Raw genomic sequence first — 14,193 nt, forward strand, 5'->3', positions numbered from 1 at the left:
GCTTGAGGGCAGAGGGACTGGGCTGAAGAACCAGGCTCCTGGCCAGGCTATTTATTTATTTACTAAAGATTTTATTTATTTATTCTTGAGAGACATAGAGAGAGAGAAGGAGAGACACGGGCAGGGCAGAGGGAGAAGCAGGGTCCACGCAGGGAGCCCGACGTGGGACTTGATCCCCTGATCCGGGATCACATCCTGAGCCAAAGGGCAGATGCTCAACCGCTGAGCCACCCAGGTGTCCCCTTGCCAGGTTATTTAATATCTCTGGGCTGCAATATCTTCATCTCTGAAGTGAGACAATCACAACTGCCTGTCACATTCTTGGGACTAGATGAGCTCTCAGTGAAAAACGGTATACTTGAAAGCACTATGTGAATGGTGCTTATTATTATAATTTAACATTATTATTTTTCACCAACATATAATGAACTACTGGATTATCTCTAACCCCACCAGAGGGCAAGTAAGCTCCATGAGGGCCAGACCTGACACCTTCCTGTTCATTGCTACACCCTTGGTGCCCAGCATAGAGCCTGGCTTATCTTAGGCCCTCAAAAAAATCATTGCTGGACAAATAAACAGATAAATGAATTGATTTGAATGAATGACTACATAAAGAAACTCTGCTACTTCACAGAGCCTGAGGACACATGAGGCTGACCAGGTGGAGAGAGAGAGGGGAAAGGAGGAGGGGGCAGAGGAGGAAGAGAGTGCTCCCTGGGCTGCCCGGGCTGTGCCAAGCTGGGGAGGGCAGGTGAAGAAAGGCCAGCAAGGAAATGACAGACCCAAACTTGGGGCAGGGAGACAGGTCACTCCACTGCTGGGTGCCTTGAATGGGGGGCCTCTGTGTGAGCCCGCTCCCGGGCCAGAGCCCTCCCCCACCTCTCTCAGGCCTTGCCCGATCAGCAAGTTGGGGAGAGGAAGGAGGAAGGAGGCTGGCTGAAGTCACTCCATTCTGGCTTGTTTACCAACAGCACAGTCCTCTTGGGTCATGACAGAGTCAGCAGCCTCTGACCCAGCTAAAAATACCTCCCCTGCTGGCCAGGACCACACAGCCAGCCCCTGAAGGCCAGGGACCACCCGTTCGTCCCTCTGGATTGGACCCTGGGTCTCATCCTCACTCTGAGCCCCGTGTCCCAGGGGAGCCAGTGGCCAATCAGTGTCCAAACCAGATGCAATTACTGGCTGCACCCAAGCAGTAGTTTCATTTGGACAGAATCAGAGGGCTTTTAGGAGGGAAACTCTCGCTGTCCAGCAGTAGGGCAATCCAATGGCTCACGCTGATTCGATGGCATAGTTATAGGCTTTTTGAATATTTAGGAAGAGTATTTCCTACTGTTACTTACTATACAGTACTCTCTTAACATTACCATATAATGTCAAGAGGGGAAAAACGGCATACAAAGTTACATACTATGAATACAATCATGCCTTTTAAAAAGCATAGAAATACGTCTGGAAGAAATCACCAGAAACTGTCAACACAGTTTGCCTCCCAGTAGGGGAACTAGAAACCCGGGATGGAATGAGAGAGAGACTTTCTCTTCTTGTGCCCTTTTGTATGCTTTTCATTTTAAACGACATAAATGTATTACTTATTCATAAGTAAATAAGTCAAATATGTAATAAAATGCAGATTTGAAAAAAAGAAAAGGGGCCTATGCATAAAGAGGTAGTGGAACCAACGCTGAGAAGAGCACTTATTTGGGTGGTGGGCCATGCAGGGGGCTCCCTTCCCCACCCAGAGGAAAAGCTGGCCCGATGCCCAGGTAAAGCAGACCATCAGCCTTGTGAGAAGAAGCAGGGACCCTATCAATGCTCAGAACCTAATTTGAGGCATGAAAAAGGACTTGCCGGGCAGCCCAGGTGGCTCTGATTTAGCACCACCTTTGGCCCAGGGCATGATCCTGGAGACCCGGGATCAAGTCCCACATCAGACTACCTGCATGGAGCCTGCTTCTCCCTCTGCCTGTGTCTCTGCCTCTCTCTCTGTGTATCTCTCATGAATAAATAAATAAAATCTTTAAAAAAAAAAAAAAAAGAAAAAGGACTTGCCCTCCTTAGACTAGTTCCCCGTAGTGTATGAAATGCCAGCCCCTGCCTTTGCCTGAAGTATGCTTTTCTAAAGTTCCTTTGAAAATATTATTGTGTGTGTGTGTGGGGGGGGGGCGGCGGGGTGGGGTGGAGGATGACAGACTATGTTACTATGTGAACCAAATTGAAACAGGGAGACAACTTGTTTGTTTGTTTTAAGATTTTATTTATTTATCCATGAGAGACACACACTGAGAGAGGCAGAGACACAGGCAGAGGGAGAAGCAGGCTCGACCCCAGGACCCCGGCATCAGGACCTGAGCCGGAGGCAGAGGCTCAACCACTGAGCCACCCAGGTGTCCCTGGGAGACAACTTGTAAGAAAGCTTTATTCTGGGAAGTATTTCTTCTTGCTTTTGAGTTTTTTTCCTGAATTTCCCTAAGAAACGTATACTTCTTTAATTAATAATTAATTATACATCAAATAACATAAACACAGTGGGAAATTTGGAAAATATAGAATGATAGAAAGCATTAAAAATTCATTCACAATTCTGCCATCCAAGAAGTTTCCTTCCTTCTAGTAGGCTCTCTTACTACTCTACTAAAACCTATATTTTAGGGACGCCTAGGTGGCTCTCTGGTTGAGCATCTGTCTGCCTTTGGCTCAGGTTGTGATCCTGGGGTCCTGGGATCGAGCCTGCTTCTCCCTCTATGTCTCTGCCTCTCTCTGTGTGTCTCTCATGAATAAATAAATAAAATCTTTAAAAAACCAACAATCGGGGATCCCTGGGTGGCTTAGGGGTTTAGTGCCTGCCTTCAGCCCAGGGCGTGATCCTGGAGTCCTGGGATCGAGTCCTGCATCAGGTTCCTTGCATGGAGCCTGCTTCTCCCTCTGCCTGTGTCTCTGCCTCTCTCTCCCTCTCTCTCTCTGTGTCTTTCATGAATAAATAAATAAAATCTAAAAAACAAAACAAAACCAACAACCCCTAAACCTACATTTTAATTAGAGGAAACTGAGTGAGGATGGTACAGGAGCCCACTGTACTACCTCTGTAACTTCCCTGTAAACCTAAAATCACTCCCGAGTAAAAAGTTTATTAATGAAAACAATTTTTTAAAAACCTATATTATATGTGGAGGTAAGTGAAAAGACCCATCTAACCACACTTTACTATTTTGTGTCCTACTTTTTCACCTAAGTAAGATTAAATTGTGAGGATTTTCCTATGTGATTAAATATTCTTGAAAATATGATTTGTAATGCCTACATAATATTCCATCATATCAACATACAGAAATTTATATGCCAAATCCTATAGCTTCTATCTGGGTTGTTTCCAATCTTTTGCAAGTTTGATTATGCTGCTATGAACCTCTTACATTAGTTGCATACAACGGAAAATCTAATTCAAGTGGGCTTAATTAAGCCAAATAGAATTTACTGGCAAAACCCAAAAGTTAAAAGGAAGGGAGCTTCAAGCAAGGCTCAGTCAGAGCTTCTGGCTTCTTTTCTCACCTTACCTTTAGCCCCCGGGTTTCAAGTTCACACCCACGGGAGTGGGAAAGTGTCGGGGGGGACTCAAGGTGTATTACTCTCTGTCCAGTTTATGACAAGAGAGCCAGGAGGGAGGGAGACTAGGCTCTGATTGCCTTGGGCTTGGGCTCCAGTCCACCTTTGCCAGGTCATTGTGACGGGGTGTGTTTGGGGGAATTAAGCCTACCCCTGTGGCTTTTGCACAAATGGAGGAAGGGAAAATGCTGGCTAAGTAGCCAAAGAATGTCCTCTGCAGTCTGATTATTCAGACTGGGGTCCGGGAAACAGCAGCCTCCACATCTTCTGGAATTAATGGAAATGCGGAAATCTAGGGACCTCCCCACTCCTACTGAATAGCAGTCTGCATTTTAATAAGAGCCCCATCATGAGATTGTGCATTAAAACTGAGAAGACCTGCCCTACAGCAAACTTGATTATCCTCTGAGAATAGATCCCTAAAAGTAGAGTGGCTGGGTCAAGGGGTATGGATTCTTCTAAAATTCATGATACACATGGTCAAATTGTCTTATGTAATAAAGGCTATCACTTTACATTCCTACCCTGGGTATGAGAGGCCTAAAGTTTAAGCAATTTGGGAAAACTCTAATCTTTTCTTTTTAAAGAAGATTTATTTATTTGGGGGTGGGGGCTGCAGAGCGCAACGGGTGAGGGAGAACAGGAGAACACAGAGGGAGAGGGAGAAGCAGACCACCCGCTGAGCAGAGCGCCAGAAGCGGGGCTCCATCCCAGAACCCTGAGATCATGACCTGAGCTGAAGGCAGAAGCTTAACTGACTGAGCCACTCAAGTGCCCATGGGAAAACCCTAATCTTTTTTTTTTTTAATTTAAATTCAATTTGTCAACATATATAACACAGTGCTCATCATTTACATGCCCTCCTTAAAGACTGTCACCCAGTTACCCTATCGCCTCACTCACCTCCCCTTCTGCAACCCTTTGTTTCCCAGAGTTTGGAGTCTCTCATGGTTTGTCTTCCTCTCTAATTTTTCCCCACTCAGTGTCCCCACCCCTTCCTTTTGCTCCCTTTCACTATTTCTTATAATCCACATTTGAGTGAAACCATATGATAATTGTCTTTCTCTGATTGACTTATTTCACTCAGCATAATACCCTCCAGGTCCATCCACATTGATGTAAATGGTAGGTGTTCACACTTCCTGATGGCTGAGTAATACTCCATCGTATATATAGACCACATCTTCTCTGTCCACTCATTTGTCGAAGGACATTGTGGCTCCTTCCACAATTTGGCTATTGTAGATATTGCTGCTGTGAACATTGGAAAATGCTAATGTTTAAGGAAAGGAATACAGGAGCACCTGGGTGGCTCAGTAGGTTGAACCCTACTTTTGATTTCCCTTGATTTCAGCTGGGGTCATGATCTCAGAGTTGTGGGATCCAGTGCCCTGCCCCCATTGGGTTCTGTGCTGAGTGAGGAGTCTGCTTAAGAATTCTTTTTCCCCCTCTCCCTCTGCCTCTCTCTACCACTTGCACTCAATCTTTAGAGAGAGATTGAATAAATGAATAAATCTTTTTTTTTTAAGGAAAAGAGGGCAGCCCCGGTGGTGCAGCGCATTGGCGCTGCCTGCAGCCCAGGGTGTGATCCTGGAGACCCAGGATTGAGTCCCACATTGGGCTCCCTGCATGGAGCCTGCTTCTCTCTCTGCCTGTGTCTCTCTCTCTCTTTCTCTCTCTGTGTCTCTATGAATAAATAAATAAAATCTTAAAAAATAAAATAAAGAATACAAAATTAAATACAAAAGCAAACATTTAGAATAATAAAAGAGCTAAAAATACCTCAAACATTAGAAAGTAACATTATTTTAAATTATCAATAGCTTGACACATATGAAATTGCCATATTTGTAGGTAAAAAAGTCACATGTGGATAACAATTTCATGTTCAAACTAACACTTTTCCCCTACATTTTTGGCTATATCATTCCCTGCCCCCCCAACAGTTTTATTGAATTATAATCCACATACCACATAGTTCACCCTTTAAAGTATGTAATTAAGTGGCTCACAGAGATGTGCAACTACTACCACAGTCAACTTTGGAATATTTTCATTCATCCAAAAAGAAACTTCACATCCCTTACCTGTTACCACCCAATGCCCCCAGACCCTGGCAACCAATGAATCTACTTTATGTCTTTATGGATTTGCCCATTCTGGACATTTCACAATCCTATAATACATGATCTTTGGTATTTGGGTCTTAACATTTTCAAACTTTATCCATGTTGTAGCACATGTCAATACTTTAATCCTTTCTACTGCTGGGTAATACATTGTATTTACCCATTCATCACTTGGTGGACATTTGAGTTGTTTCTACTTTTTTTCTTTCTGAAAGATTTTATTTATTCATGAGACACACACACACACACACACACACACACACACACACAGGCAGAGACAAAGGCAGAGGGAGAAGCAGGGAGCCTGACCTGGGACTCAATCCTGGGTCTCCAGGATCACACCCCGGGCTGAAGGCAGCACTAAACCACTGAGCCACCCAGGCTGCTCCACATTTTTTTTTTTCCTAAGATTTTACTTATTTATTTGAGAGAAGAAGGAGCACAAGAAGGGGGAGGGGGCAGAGGGAGAGAGAAGCAGACTCCCTGCTGAGCAGGGAGCCCCACTGGAGGCTGGATTCCCAGGATCCTGAGATTATGACCTGAGCTGAGGGCAGACGCTTCACAGACTGAGCCACCCATGTGCCCCGAGTTGTTTCTACTTTTTGACTATGAATAATGCTGCTGTGAACTTTTGTGTACAGGTTTTGTATGAAATGGGTTTCATTTCTCTTGGGACTATATGGAGGAATGGAATTCCCAGGTCACATTATTAGGGCTTTTCAAAGATACAGAACTAATAGGTCTCTTGATCTGTGTAATAGATTAACATACAGATAGATAAGATAGATCTAGCATAATTGGCTCATATGATAATGAAAGCTGACAAATCTCAAGATCTGCAGGATGAGCCATGAGCCAGTCAGCTGGGGACCCAGGAGAGCTGATGGTGTAGTTAGATCTGAGAGCTGGCAGGAGGAGTTAATGTTTCAGTTCCACTGAATGCAGGAGAAAGCCAACATTCTAGTTCAAAGGCAGGCAGGCAGGACTAATTCTCTCTTACTGGAGGGAGGGTGAGACTTACTGTTCTATTCAGGCCTGCAATTGATTGAATGAGGCCCATCTACTGAATGAGGGCAGTCTGCTTTACTCAGTCTATGGACTTAAATGTTCAGCTCATCCAAAAAAACACCCTCACAGAAACACCCAGAACAATGTTTGACCAAATGTCTGGGTACTCTGTGGCCCAGTCAAATTGATACATAAAACCAACCATCACAGAAACTCTATGTTGAACTTTTTCAGGAACTGCCAAACTGTTTTCCAAGGAACATGTGGCATTTTATGTTACCTCCTGCAATGAAGGATTCTGATTTCTCCACATCTTCATCAACACTTGTTATTATAGGTCTATTTATATATATATTTATTTATTTTTAAAGATTTTATTTATTTATTCATGAAAGACACAGAAAGAGAGGCAGAGGGAGGAGAAGCAGGTTGCAAGGAGCCCGATGTGGGTCTCGATCCTGGGAATCTGGGATCAGGCCCTGAGCCAAAGGCAGACGCTTAACCGCTGAGTCACCCAGGAGTCCCAAGTCTTTTTAATTATAGTCATTCTAGTGGGTGTGGAGGGTTGCACACTCTTTGATTGTCTTTTCAAGCAATGATGATACTGCAATTGCCCTTTCTATAGAAAGAAAAAGAAGAACATGTCTTTTAAAAATTTTTTTATTTTTATTCTTTTTAAAGATTTTATTTATTATTTATTCATAGACATAGAGAGAGAGAGAGAGGCAGAGACACAGGCAGAAGGAGAAGCAGGCTCCATGCTGGGAGCCCGACGCGGGACTCGATCCCGGGACTCCAGGATCACGCCCTGGGCCAAAGGCAGGCGCTAAACAGCGGAGCCACCCAGGGATTCCCCCCCTGCTTTTTTAAAAGACTATATTTGAGAGAAGGAGAGAGCAAGAGCAAGACAGAGTGAGAGAGCATGAGTGGGGAGAGGAGCAGAGGGAAAGGGAGAAGCAGTCCCTGCTGAATAGGGAGCCTGACTCCAGGCTGGATCCCAGGACCCTAGGACATGACCTGAGCCAAAGGCAGACATTTTAATGGACTGAGCCACCCAAGTGCCCCAGAAAATGTCTTTAAAAAAAATTATTTAAGTAATCTCTACGCCAAAATCAGGCTTGAACTCAGGACTGAGAGATCCACTAAAGGCACTAGGCTCCTCTGACTCAGCCATCCAGGGACCCTGTAAATGTTTAATATACATTTTTTTAATTGATCGTTTTGGAAAGCATCCCATGGCTACCTCTGTAAGTTCCTCCAAGATGCCTGTTCGGGCTAGGCATTACTCACTGATCTCAGTAACCATGGTTTCCCATGGTCCAGCCAGCCAAGGCCTTACTGGTCTGGTGCCCCCCACCATGCCAGTTCCTGGAGATCTTATTGGCTGTGAAGCCCAGGTCAAGGTGGAATAGTGTCTTGTTCTGATCACTCTCCTTGGGGTTAACAATGGATCTGAACACTGGATGAAGGCCAAGGGCAGAGTTTCACTAGAGGTTGAAGAATAGCCCCAGGACTACCTCCTCCAAAGCCGAGGGGTTCCCCTAGACTGAAGCAGTGTTCCGTGGCATCTGTGCAAAGGAGGCCCCTACAAAGTGAGGTAAGCTTTGAAGCTTAAACTACAATATCTCACAGTAAATCAGCCTCTGATTATACCAGGAATTTGTGAGAAGGCCCATTTTCTTGTATCTTCCCCAACTCTTACAAGTGTTGTTAAAAATCTCAGGGGTACCTGGGTGGCTTAGTCAGTTAAATGTCCAATTCTTGATTTTGGCGTTGGTTGTAATCTCAGGGTTGTGAGATGGAGTCCTGCACTGAGCCCTGAGTGGGGAATCTGCACTCAGCAGGGGGTTAGCTTGAGATTCTCTCTCTCTCTCTGCCCCTACCTCCAACCACCCTGTGCCTTGAGCAGTCTCTCTCTCTCTCTCTCAAATAATCAATCCCAAGGAGTGCCTGGGTGGCTTAGTCGGTTAAACGTTGGCCTTCAGCTCAGGTCATGATCTTAGAGTCCTGGGATCAAGTCCTGTACAGGGCTCCCTGCTTGGTGGGGAGCCTGCTTCTCTCTCTCTCCCTCTACCCCTCCCTCCCCTGCTTGTTCTCTCTCTCTGATAAATAAAATCTTTAAAAAAATAAATCTAAAAAAAAGAAAAAACAAATCTTACCATTCTGATAAGAAAAACTTGGAATCTCATCGTTTTATTTTGGATTTCTTTGACTATTGAGGCTGAACATTTCCCTATATGATTATTAACATTTGCGTGTGTGTGCAGTTTCTATGCACGTAGAGGGTCCGGCATATATAAGATGGTTAATAAATAGAGCTTGAGGGTAGCCCGGGGTGCTCAGCAGTTTAGCGCCGCCTGCAGCCCAGGGTGTGATCCTGGAGACCCGGGATCGAGTCCCGCGTTGGGCTCCCTGCCTGGAGCCTGCTTCTCCCTCTGCCTGTGCCTCTCTCTCTCTCTCTCTCTCTCTCTCTCTCTGTGTGTGGGTCTCTCATCAATAAATAAATTAACACAAATAAAGAAAGCTGAATAAGTGGTTTTTTCATTTTCCTTTGGAGTATTGTGCCCAAGACCAACAGCTATCCATCCACATCTGCTCTCTTCTTCTGTTATTGTACAGCAGCCTCCTTTGCAGCAGTTGGGTGGTCTTTGCGTCTAAAGCTTGTTCTGAGAATGTGAGCCACCAAAGTGCTGTAAAGCCACTTAAGGGTCTAACTCCTAAGGCAGCTGGTAAGCCCCCTCCCGAGCCCTTTCCTCTTCCTATGTTTTTGCAAACCAGCATTGACCATGCAGATGAGGACAACGCATGGAGGTGACAGGAAACAGGATGAAAGGAACCTGGGACTTAATTTTTATTTTTTTTTAATTTTTATTTATTTATTTATGATAGTCACACACAGAGAGAGAGAGGCAGACACACAGGCAGAGGGAGAAGCAGGCTCCATGCACCGGGAGCCCGATGTGGGACTCGATCCCGGGGTCTCCAGGATCGCTCCCCGGGCCAAAGGCAGGCACCAAACCGCTGCGCCACCCAGGGATCCCGGAACCTGGGACTTTAAATGATTATGTGCAACAGATATGAATTCAACTGTTATGTAAGAGAAATATGGATTTATAACTTATTTGAGCCATTGTATTTTGGGGTCTCAGTTATGCCAGTGTTTTCTATCCTAACCAATGTAAGCAATGATATTATTTGGCCAGAGGATTTATGGTTTAACCAGTGGACATCTGCGACTAGTCCTTAGGGATGATGAGGCTGTTCCCATATAGATGAAGCACAGGGTAGTGGAGGAGATCAGGAGATCAGGTTCAATGACACCGGCCTTTGAGATCACCCATTTCATTTTCCTTGTTCTCCCTAATCTTGGATGATGGACTCCCTTTGCTTATAGAACTTTCAGATTGCCTTCTGAGAGTGAGCATGCCACCAATCTATTTTTTTATTTTTTATTTTTTGCCACCAATCTATTGACTAGACTCCTTGGCAGAGCTGTTCCTAGTTGGTTAAGTGCTTTTCATTGGTTCAAAAGTTCCAGATTAGGTAAAAATGTTTCCACGCCCCCCAGAATTTGGAAAAAGTAAAGTAGAAGAGGGAGGGCTACCTCATATTGGCATAAAAATAGTGATGGAGCACAGGTCCTGTTGAAAATAGACTTAAATGCTAAGATATGTTTAGTATGATGTGTTTAAGCTGTGACATTCCTAAAATCTCTTAGAGTTCTTCAAAGGGTTAAATGACAGCTCTCTGAAAGACTTAGCTATTCGGAAAGATTGTGGGTAACAGAATTTATGTGGGTCTTTTGAAATCCATTTGGCTGAGGGCAAACTGAGACCACTGAAGCCACAAGGCCCCAGCAAGCCATTGGATTTGAGCCCTCCTCTCTCCGTCTTCCTCAGACATTCCCAGGCAGGTGGCACCAGGACTTCAAGGGTACAAGGTACAGACCCGCCCAGGGTCTTCCAGGACCCCTCACTGGGAAATGGGAAGGGAGCCCCTTCTCTCTTGTCTGGTAGAAGGAACAGCCACAGATGGGCCTGATTCAGGGTGGGCTTTGTGTGACCGTGGTGGAGGAGGTAAGACGTTCAGAATGCTCCTGGATCTTCTCCCATGGAGCTGCTCTCGGGGGTCACCAGCTGGGGATGGGGAAGCTTCGGAAACTCGCCACTGTCTCCTGTGACTTTAGTCCTCTTCGCCTTGGGAGGCTCCTACAGCCTAATGTCCAGTCCAGGTCAGACCCAGAGAGCCCACTCCAGCACCTGGGGCCCAGCGTTCATTCTTGAGCTTTGGGTCCCAAGACAAAGAAATCCCACAGGGAGGAGCAGAGGCATAGGCCCTGCAGGGCTGCTCACAGGAGCACATTCCTCTGCCTTTTGGGAAGAAACTCTTACTTCTCTAAGACGAAGGAAAGAGTTGGGGAGCCTCTCTCTCTGGAATCCTTGTTTCTCTCACCCAAGGTGCCAGGAACTAGGAACCATAGACTCAGTGAGAGATGTGGGATACGTCTTTTTTTTTTTTTTAAGATTTTATTTATTCATTCATGAGAGACAGAGAGAGAGAGGGGGGGGGCAGAGACACAGGCAGAGGGAGAAGCAGGCTCCATGCAGGGAGCCCGATGTGGGACTCGATCCAGGGACTCCAGGATCACACCCCAGACCAAAGGCAGGCACTAAACCGCTGAGCCACCAGGGATCCCCGATACATCTTTTTTTTTCTTTAAGATTTATTTATTAATGAGAAACACACACAGAGAGAGAGAGAGAGAGAGAGAGGCAGAGACACAGGCAGAGGGAGAAGCAGGCTCCATGCAAGGAGCCCGATGTGGGACTCGATCCCCGGTCTCCAGGATCACATCCTGGGCTGCAGGCGGCGCTAAACCACTGCGCCACCGGGGCTGCCCCCCCCCCCCCCGCCCCCTTTTAAAGGCTTTATTTATTTATTCATGAGAGACACAAAGAGGTAGTGACACAGGCAGAGGGAGAAGCAGGCTCCATGCAGTCCCCGATGCAGGGACTCGATCCCAGGACTTCAGGATCACGCCCTGAGCCGAAGGCAGATGCTCAACCGCTGAGCCACCCAGGCATCCCTCCTTCCGCCTTTTAAACCCAGCCGGGTGACTGCTACCTGGGATTGGTATTTCCATAGCCCAGGCCTGGCACTGCTTGTCCCAAACACTTTCAAGGTGACAAATGAGTGGGTTCTTTCTGTGAGGACTGAGCCCAAGCTCCTACCACCAGTCCTCAGGAGTCTCCACGCAGCAGCCTTTCCCAGCACCATTTGCTACCATAGAGCAAATACACAGGTGCATGGTTTTAGGACAGCCAGAGGCCCTGCTTTCTTTAGAACAGACCCTGCCCTCCACACACCTTTTCTATATGAGTGGTTTGAAGGAGCATCGTGCAAATGCCAGAGGGCAGACATCACTGACCACGGCTGCTTCCCAAGCTCCATGGCTTCCCACAGCCAGTAGTCTCTGAGAAGCTAGAGGAGCAGCCAAATTTCTGCACGCCCTTGAGAAGGGCTTAGCAGTGAGCTAAGGAAGTTAACTGACCCTGGGGGATTCTGGTGGCCATGACAAGAAGATAGGCAGCACAATAAGTGAGTCTAGGGATCGCAGACCCTCCAGTGACTGCCAGCAACCTAAGGAGGCTGGATCTTGGCAGAAGCCACACTGGACAGAGTAAAAGCAGATCAGAGATCTATCATACCTAGTACGTCTAACAGAGGTGCTACCCAGAGGGGAAGGGTGATGGTAAAAATAATGAATTTAGTTTTAAAATGAAAAAACAAAAAACCCTGAGAAAATACATATGGGGACCAACATTTCCTGGAAATACTGGGCTTTCACTTTCTGTCATCAGATGGATTAAGTGGAATAAGGGAAAAAATTAAGTTGTATTTCCTGCACAGGGTCTCCTGGCTGGGGTGGGGACATATAAACAGAGGTGGTTTCCTCAGACTGGCAGGGCTGGAGGGGTGGTGCTCTAAGGCCTTGTTATTCCAGGTGTGGTCCAAGGACTAGCAGCATGGCTAGCACCTGGGTGTTAGAAGTGCAGTCTCACGCTGGACCTTCTAAAAACTCAGTCTTCAAGATTCCAAGGTGACTCATGCTTATTAAATTTGAGAAATATTGCCTTAAAGGAGGATTCGGGTTTCAATTTCTTCTTTCCCTACAGTTGAACTCCACACAAAAATCTTTGCCTGGCAGTAAAAGCAGAACTGTGCTGATTATTTTGGGTGACTATGCTCCTCATTCACAGCAGCCCCTGAGGTACATCTCAGGATCTCTAAAACTTGAAATCAACTATAACCTGCTAATCTCACCTCACCTCCTAGTTTGGCATTGATGGGAGCTAAGGAGATTTAAAAAAAAAAATCTTTCCACCCAACATGGGGCTTGAACTCACAACTCCAAGATCAAGAGTCACATGTTCTTCAGACTGAGCCAGCCAGCTGCCCCTGGGAAGATCTGCTATTGACAGATGGCCTGCTGTGAGGGGCATAGGTGAGGGGTGTGGATTGTACCTGCAAGCCAGCAAGGCTCTATAGATGGAACATGCTGGCAAACACTAGGACAAAGCTGTGCATAAGAACCCAGCTCGATGCTCAGTCTGCATTGCCCTGCTTTCTGCCCAGCCCAACCTCAGGACCACACAGACACAAGCAAGCCCTGGTGCATGTCCCGAGTCTTGGGTGCCTTAACAAACCCCTATGCATAGAAAGCGGATTGTAAGCCCACCACAGACCCTGAATTTCCAGGGCTGCATGTAGGGCTGCATGAGACCCACAGTCTCAAAATTCACTTACCTACAGTCTCCACGGTTGGCTCATGTGCCAAGGTCACCCTGGCCAAAGGACAGCCCTTGATGTGATCCAGGCCAGAGCCGCATTCTAAGGCCCGGGCTTCTAGGCTTCCTGAGGGACACTTCCCTTAGCAGGCAGGAGCCCTCCCTGGCCTTTGGGGACTGGCTCCCACATTCCTAAGAAAGCTGGGCTCTCTCATAGGGGAGATGGTCAAGTCTTCAGAAAGTGGGTAGACAGTCTGACTCATAACTTGGGGACTGGTTAATGAGCTTGCAGCCTTCACTTTTAAGATTCAAGTCCCATTCATCTATCCTCAGGGAAGGGACAGGTGAGGAGGAACATTAGGGCTGTGAGCGTTTCTCTTTATGAAATGTTAGCTGTTTCTTCAGGGACTGGATTAAAAATGGGTGAAAGGGAGTATGATGGTATGTTTGGGGACCAAGAAGACTAGAGGTCTCTGATGCAAAACTTAACATGCTTTTCAGGCAGGGGCATTAACCTACCCACATCTGGACAAAACTGAGAGAGGCCGAGTTGTCAGATCTTCAGAGAGGTGGCCACTGCCAACTGTGGCAAGGCTCCAGCAGGAATGTCACTGGGGGCCATGCTGAGTAATGAGCACTGGAGAGAACCCATCCTAGTGGGC

This window comes from Canis aureus, chromosome 32 (genome assembly GCF_053574225.1).
Source record: "Canis aureus isolate CA01 chromosome 32, VMU_Caureus_v.1.0, whole genome shotgun sequence".
Taxonomy (NCBI): Eukaryota; Metazoa; Chordata; class Mammalia; order Carnivora; family Canidae; genus Canis; species Canis aureus.